Genomic DNA, 7,176 nt, shown 5'->3' with positions numbered 1-7,176 from the left:
AGTCATGTTTTCGTTTGTTGGTCCTAAACCAGCTCGAGGTGGGAATGGACACTTTTTCACAAATGCCTCTCAATATATTGCTTACTTATAATCTATCATTGGGGTCAATATGTAGATTATGATGTATTCAATAAACAAGAATCACCATGTGGCTATACGAGGTATACAAGGGGAGTATTTTTTTAAAAATCCAAGGCTATCCTTGCTTCCTCAAGAAGCTTACAAACTAGTAGAGGATGAAAAGCACATACAAGGATGATGTTAATATGAAGTAGAGTGTACTAAGTATGTACCAGGAAGTCTTCCTCTGTATCTAAACAATTAAAAAACTTACCGTTATTAAACATTGTTTATATGTAGTCTTTGATTTATAGAAGTTTAAGTTATTTTATATGAAAATCTCTTTATTTTTAGAAATCTTGGGTCCTGGAACTTAATAGGCATGTATTGTGTGATTAAGTTTTCTTTAAAAGGAAATGAGGAGATCATTTATTACTATAAGGTTTAAGAAAAAATTCACAAGAGAGATCTTTCATCTAGATTTTTATGGATAATTGAAAAGAAGATAATGGAGAAAGGGTAGGTATTTTAAGTGAAAGGAAAAGATGTGTAGAGCAGATCTTGAGAACTCACAGTCTTTGCTTTGTTATTAAAATAGACTAAATTTGGTCAATAAGAAAGAATATACTGTTAGATGGCCAGTTACTCCACTGCATTTTCACAAATGCAGGAATTTTATTTTAATTCTTTGCAAATAAAAGTGTTCAGTCCACAGTTTGGAGTACAGTGTGCTTTTGATGGGTATTGAGCTTTAAAATCTCTGAACATGTTTGTGTGTATGTGTCTATGTGTGAGTGCTGGTGGGGAGTGCATCAGAGAGGGCCCGTACATGTACAGAATGTACAGAAAAAGCTGATGGTGCTTCATGGAATGAATTGTGCAAGTAACAATAAAGGCTAGAGACTATATGGGAACAGATGTCAAATAGTCTAGATCAAGAGCAAGCTGAACTGGAAGATACGAGTGAAAGGATGGGGTTGAATGTGAACGACCAATCTGTACCTCAACAACAAAAATACATTTCTGAGTTAATTTTTTTTCTTGTGTATCTGGAAAAATGATGGTAGCTTTAATCGTGAAAAAGAAAGTGGGGAAAAACTCGAGTTATGAAGAAAGCTGAATTAGTTTTTCTTTTCTTTTTTTTAAAAAACAACATTTTAAAGAATTGCTGAGATATTTTTTTTCCATACTTGTCTTTCAAAGCCAGAAATTGCTATTTATGAATATAGGATGTGCTTTCTCTGAGACAGCCTGGCTCAGGAGCTAAGAGGTCATGAAACTTTATAATTTCCGAACACATGGTGAACCCTTGATATCCAATGGTCTTGCTATTTACTTTAAATGCTGAGTGTAACCATGTGTGGGAGGTGATATGAACCAACTTGAGGTAAAGTTGATAAGGCTGAATATGAATGACTTAAAACAACAGTCATATTCAAACCATTTTTACTATCTGTATGTAATAGTATTAATATATCAGTAACTTTGAATACACATTTGTAATATATTTAATTCTGAACATTTTACAAAACTTATTCATTGAAATAAGTAAAAAAAATGAAAAAAAATAGATAAAAAGTACAGAGAGTTTCTGTATATTTTTCATTCAGTTTTCCCTAATGTTAACATATAACCAACCACAGTACATTTATCAAAAAACTGAATATTTAAATTTGGATTTTAATATACAAAAGTTTCAACTGTGGTCAAAAGTTTAAAACTTGTGCTATCTTTCACAACTTTATATCCATTTCTATGTATGCATATATCATAAACAAAATATTGGTTTTTCAAATATACGGACTATAACATTTTATGGGCTATAAAAACATAATTCTAATCTATAAATTACTTTAAATTGCTAGTGACATTAGAATTGACCATATTCTCTTTGAGATGGCTTATATCCAGTGAAATAAATTTATTCTGATAGTAAATTGCAAATGAAAATTATTAGTTGAAACAATAAATTGAAATTTAGATTTTTTCTGTTTAGACCTTTAAATTTTCTTTCCAATTATTGATTGTGAAAACAAGATGAAAATTTAATTAAATCCAATGAATTACAGAACTGCTAAAAATTTATCAAATTAGTCAAAACTATGTTTTTTTGCCAACGGAGCAACAAATATTTCTTTATACTTCGGCTATTAAGCAAACCATGCAGCAATTTTTTAAAATACATGGTTTGAAATGTATCATTTACTCTGTGAAAATAGTACATACACTTCAATCATTATAGTTACCATAACAACAGACTGTAATGCATTTTCTTTTATTTTGGTTTCAATAAATTTAATTGGATTTGATTGCCAAAACCAAAAATGAGAGAGATTGAGAGAGAGAGAGAGAGAGAGATTTAATACAGCATTTGTACTGCCACTCAAAGTTATAAAGAACTAGGTTTGTGTCTACTCTGACTTTTTGATATTGGTTCCATAGGTCTCTGTGTTAATAATATCTAGGATAACATCCAGGTAGAGTGGAGAAAGGTACATTTTATATAGTCTTTTGCAGTTTGATATGACATGAGATTAAGTTCTGGCCAATTCAGTGGTAGCATAAGTGTCATACCACAGCTTCTTCAAAGATAGCTGGTGTAGTACAAATGGATAGTTACCAAATAGACATGGAGATATAAAGTGTAGCATAAGGAAAATAGTTAATAATGTTATAATAAATATGTAAGAGAGAAGAGGAGTACTAGAGTTAATGGGGTGATCACTTTGTGAGTTATATAGATCTCTAATCACTATGCTGTACAATTGAAATTGGTATATTATTATATGCCAACTATAATTGAAAAATAAAACTCATTGAATTGTACAATATAAATATGAGCAACTAATTGTCTATTATATTTCAATAAAGCCAGAAAAAAAAAGATAGCTGATGCATACCATTTGGCCTCCTTTTCTTCTTCATGTATTTCTTAATTCTACCTCTTGAAACATAAATATATGGAGAAAGTGCTTACTGCCATTTTGAACCCCGAGGACATGGGACATATACTAGAGATAGCAGATCAGTGGATTAGATATAGCTTTGGTCTTTGAGAACTTTCTGGAACAGAGTTGTCATGCCAGCACCCGACTGTCTCTAAATTTCTCCTCAAGAGAGAAATTATTTCTATTTTACTTAAGTCATTGCTATTTTGCATTTTTCTGTTGTTTATAGTTGAAATCCTAGTGTGCCACATCTCTATGAAAAGTGGAAATAGAAAAGATGGAATTACATATCTCTATTGTTCAAGAAAAATTGACCTTCATGTACATAATGTGTCACCTGTGAACACTTGAGTTTGCTGTCTCTGCTGCTGCCATTATTCTCTTCATGGACTCTAGATTGTTAGCAGGATGCCAGCAGCTGTGTCAGTTCCACCAACCTTGCCTATACCTGAGCCCCACTCATGGCTTTCAATCCACCTTATATGCTACTGAGTTTTGTCTTGGTTTGTTGGTTTGTTTGTTAGTGAAAAATCATAACATCTCAAAATAGTAACACCCTGGAATTTTGCACAACCAAGGATAGAGAATGATTTACTTAAGACTTTATTTTTTTAATTCTGGGAAAATAGATAAAGACAGTTAAATCTTATTCTTGATATTACTAAATCAGCACAGCAAATACATACTGTTTATAGTATAGTCAAAATAATTAAAGAAACTATTTACATAAATTCAGTAGAGAAGTGAAAAGAATGAATGTATAAACTGTAGCGGGGGCCTCTTCTAAGCTTCATATGAAGAAATATTCTGAAATAGAAAAAATATATTAAATGGCAATAAAATATTTTAGTCTTATTCAAAATCTATTTTGTGGAGCATAATAAGAATTTGAAAAGAATGAGATAGGAAATAGAAAGGATAACATTAATATTTTGTTAAGTGATAAGAACAAAGATATATATGATAATTAACTTTGAATCATAAAGAAAACAGAAAGGAAAAGTATATTTTTGTTTTGTTTTGTTTTGCTTTTTAAAAAAAGGATGTAAAGAGAAGTTGGATAGTGATAGATCAAGAGAATGTTTTAGGCTAAATTTCCAAAATGTTGTTCTAAGAAAAACACTGGTACAGTAGAATGATGTCACTAGGATTGCTGAAAGTGGATGTAATAGAATACATAAACAGAGAAGCACCTGAAGACAACTCTACTTCCAGCCCTACCTAGCAGCTCCAGATGAAACAAAATAGAGGAGTCATCAGGATAAAGTGGCTGACTCTAAACTCTTCTACCAAAGAACTCACGCGCATGGCAAAATTTCTCAATGAATGAATCTTTTTTTTTTTTTCTATACCAGACTATAGTATCTCTCCTCCATGAGAACAAAACTATTTTTTTTCGTTTTCCTTCTCCTCAGCTTTTTCAACATGTTCTAACCTAGACGATAGTTCTTAAGGAAAAGAAAAGGGCAGTTTGGCAAGTTTTGTCTTATTTTATTTTTTAAGCGACCATTGGTATAGATTTGCCCATGGCTACTAAATTCTAGTGTACATTAGTTTAGCCTTTTTCTTCACAGGCTATTCAAATCTCTCCTGATGCTCAGAAGAGAGTATCCTGGTTGAGGTTCCACTACTATTAGTGTAATCAATTAGACTATGAGCTTAATTTAATCTGTTTTGATGTTAATGCCTTTAAAATTTGATCAATTGGCTTTCCAAATACTGTCAGATATTGTCTAAAAAAAAAAAAAAATTATTTTGTACAAGACACTGCAAAAATTTTTTTAAAATACTGAATATCAGTAAAACTGTATTTCCTGAATTAAAACTAATTATGTTTCTGAGGCAGACAGTCATGAGTTTTAAAAAAATTAAGAAAAAAATAGAAAAATAAAAGTAATCTAGAATTTGATACTGCCATCTGTTGTTTAGAAACAAAATTGCATGTGCTTTAAAGTTATATTTTTTTTCCCCTAATTTTCAAGAAAAAATTGTATAGGACCAATTTAGCCCATGTTATCAGTACATTATAAAAAGAGAAATATATGGTGTTTTATTCATACTATATTTCTGAAGTCAGATACAAGCACATATTGTCATTTCTTTTATATTGTATAATGTGTATAGCTTTGAAATAGTTATAAAATAAATATTACATAAGTACTTATTAAAAATTAGCAACTACAAAAATGCTTAGTTTGGATAATGTTTAAAAATAAAAAGTAAAATAGCAGATATAGGTGTTAATAAAGATACTTCCTGTTTTAAAAGATAATGGACCTTAAATTGTATACAAATATTAAAGAAGAGAATGGCTTTTCCTTCTAAACAAAGGAGATAATCAATTATGAATGAACATGTAACTATGGCAAAATATAAATATATATTGAGACTTGGAGGATAAAATAATATTTTTAAATATTCAACTTGTTTAATAATGTGAATTATATCATTTCCTCTGTTTAAATAAAATCTTAGAAATTTTCAAATGCTCTATGTGATTAATCTTGTAGATGTAGACAAAACTAAAAATATACCCTTAATGGCTCACTAAAAATATTTATTTGAAGCTTTTTATTAAAATAATTTTTATGTAAAGTATATAAATATATTCTTAACTATTTTGTGGCACAAAAGTTTTTATTTGATTATGTATTTAATCGCTATCATTTTTGTTTTTACTTTGTCAGATGATCTTAAGTATCGATAATAGAAAAATCAACTTTAATAAAATGTTACTATTCAAGAAGAAAAAAATTTTAAATAAAACATGATTGTTTTCTATGACTATCGATTACTATAAATCGAGTTTATTTCAGTATGTTGGAAGATAAAACAATTTTAGGATTGGCTCTATATCTTGGTTAAATAAAAGCAAAATTCTAAAGAAATATGTTAAGCCCTCTATGTCATTAACTCTTTTATAATCAGCTAATATATATATACATAAAAAAATTATTTATTGCTTTATCTCTGTCACCTTCTCCTCTCCAGTTTGTCAGAAAGATTTGTTTATATAATGAATTTATTAACATACTAACAGATAAAAGGAAATCCATGAATGTTCAGAACAATTTCAGTTTTTAATGCTACAAAAGGATCATTAGTCTGGGCTACATTTCAAATCACTTTATGTGGTTGTTCACAGAGGCAGTTTAACACTCCACAGTGACTGAGGGGGAAAGATATGGTCAGCTATTGTCAGGGCATAGTTCTATACCATCATATGCCATTTTATAAAGGCAGTCAAGTGGTCTAGAGACAATGACACACATCACAAATTCCTATAGCAGTCTTCTGTCTAAACCACCTTTTGCAAGAGAAATGATGTAATAAGCACAGTGGATGATATTTTTAAAACTATCAACATATTTATCTTTTGTGCATTTCTAAGCAATAAATTTTTCATTACTTTTGCAATCAGTCATCCTTTAAAGATACTTTAGTATGTAACTCTAAAAATAAAGCCATATTCTTATGTAACTACAAAACTTTTATCACACGAAACTATAACAGATTTTCCTGTTTATATAACACCCAATCCATTAGCAAATTTTTCTGATTTTTCAAAATGTGTTTTTGCAATCAGTTTTTTTGCACCAATATTCAGACTCAGTGGCACTTCTTAGAGTGATGATAATTTTACGGTTCGTATGGTCTTGCCTCGAATCTATCTTCATATAAAATATTTTAATCTTCTTGAACACTAAATTAGAATTGAACAGCTATGATAATTATAAGCATCCTAAATTCTACATTATTTGTGACTTTAAATAAAGATGTTAAAATAATACATTGGCATTCTTTCATTATTGTTATCACTAATATAACTAATTTGTTATACTGTCATCTAAATCATAGGTCTGTTGTTTTATTATTATTTTTTTAATCAGAGAGGGCTTATACACATATAGCTTATATATGTTTATGTTTTACATGAAATAGCTAGGAAAAAAAAAAGAAAGAAAAAACAGCCCAGATGATAACATAGAAAATAAAAATGGTCCCAGCAGGGATCAGTGGAGGCCCAGTATGCTTTCATATAAGGATTTACTACACATATTATTATTAGGAATGTTAAGTCTTAGTTTCAACATTATTGTAACATATTTACAAAGCAGTATTTGATTTAGATCATATGAAGACTTAGCAATAAAATCTGTCAGGAGTT

Source organism: Pteropus vampyrus, unplaced genomic scaffold (assembly GCF_000151845.1).
Source record: "Pteropus vampyrus isolate Shadow unplaced genomic scaffold, Pvam_2.0 Scaffold25, whole genome shotgun sequence".
Lineage (NCBI taxonomy): Eukaryota > Metazoa > Chordata > Mammalia > Chiroptera > Pteropodidae > Pteropus > Pteropus vampyrus.
This window is presented reverse-complemented; position numbering follows the sequence as displayed.